This window comes from Octodon degus, unplaced genomic scaffold (genome assembly GCF_000260255.1).
Source record: "Octodon degus isolate 3935 unplaced genomic scaffold, OctDeg1.0 scaffold00110, whole genome shotgun sequence".
Taxonomy (NCBI): domain Eukaryota; kingdom Metazoa; phylum Chordata; class Mammalia; order Rodentia; family Octodontidae; genus Octodon; species Octodon degus.
In genome coordinates this window covers 1,034,964-1,035,630 of record NW_004524686.1, presented here as the reverse complement: position 1 = coordinate 1,035,630, position 667 = coordinate 1,034,964, and the positions used below count along the sequence as shown (strand labels likewise).

Genomic DNA, 667 nt, shown 5'->3' with positions numbered 1-667 from the left:
CAGCCGCCCGGCTCCCCGCCGCACTCACCGGAACCCGCCCGGGACGCGCCCGCCCGCAGCCTCTCGCCGCCGCCCGGCCCGCTCAGCCCGCCTCTTCTCCCCGGCAACTTTCTCCGCCCTCCGCCGCGTGCCCCTCCGCAGCTGAAGGCTGACTGTCAAAAGTCAGCCCGAGCAGACCCACAGGGAAACAGCTGCAGGAAGTGACTGCGGAACCGGGAGGCGGCGGAGGAGGAGACTGAGGGCGCGGGCGGCGGCGCCGCCACTGCGCATGTGCCAGGCGGAGCGGCCGAGCAGGGACGCGGATGGGATTGGGGATGAGGATGGGGACGGGGATGGGGATGGGCATGGGGACGGGGCGGGGGCGGGGGCGGGGCGGCGGCAGGACGGGTCCCGGGTCCAGCAGGCGGGCGCCGCGCGGGGCAGGTGCGCAGGGACAAAGGCGCATGCCTCGGGGAGCCTGCGCCGCCCCGGGTCTGCGCGCAGCTCGTCACGCACCCTGGAAAGTTGATCCTTGGCAGGAGCTGGTGTAGAGCGGCTGCATCTCTCGTCTAGCGTTCTTAGAACCCAACATTTTTCTTTTTTTTTTTTTTAACCAAGCCACTTGGGTGCTGGCGAAAGTGCCAGAGTGGAGTTGCCGGATTATCCAGGATTCTGCGACGGAAGCTTC

At 69.1% G+C, this 667-nt stretch overlaps 1 protein-coding gene across 2 annotated transcripts in view; it reads right to left on the bottom strand.

The window, feature by feature from the left end:
* Zmat3 (zinc finger matrin-type 3) overlaps nt 1–75 on the bottom strand; it is a 51,412-nt gene extending 51,337 nt beyond the window's left edge. For both annotated transcript variants that reach the window (XM_004639333.2, XM_004639332.2), the window contains exon 1: nt 29–75. The gene's annotated coding sequence lies outside the window, so the exon portion shown is untranslated. The remainder of the gene's footprint in view (nt 1–28) is intronic.
* Between the last annotated feature and the right edge of the window lie 592 nt (nt 76–667).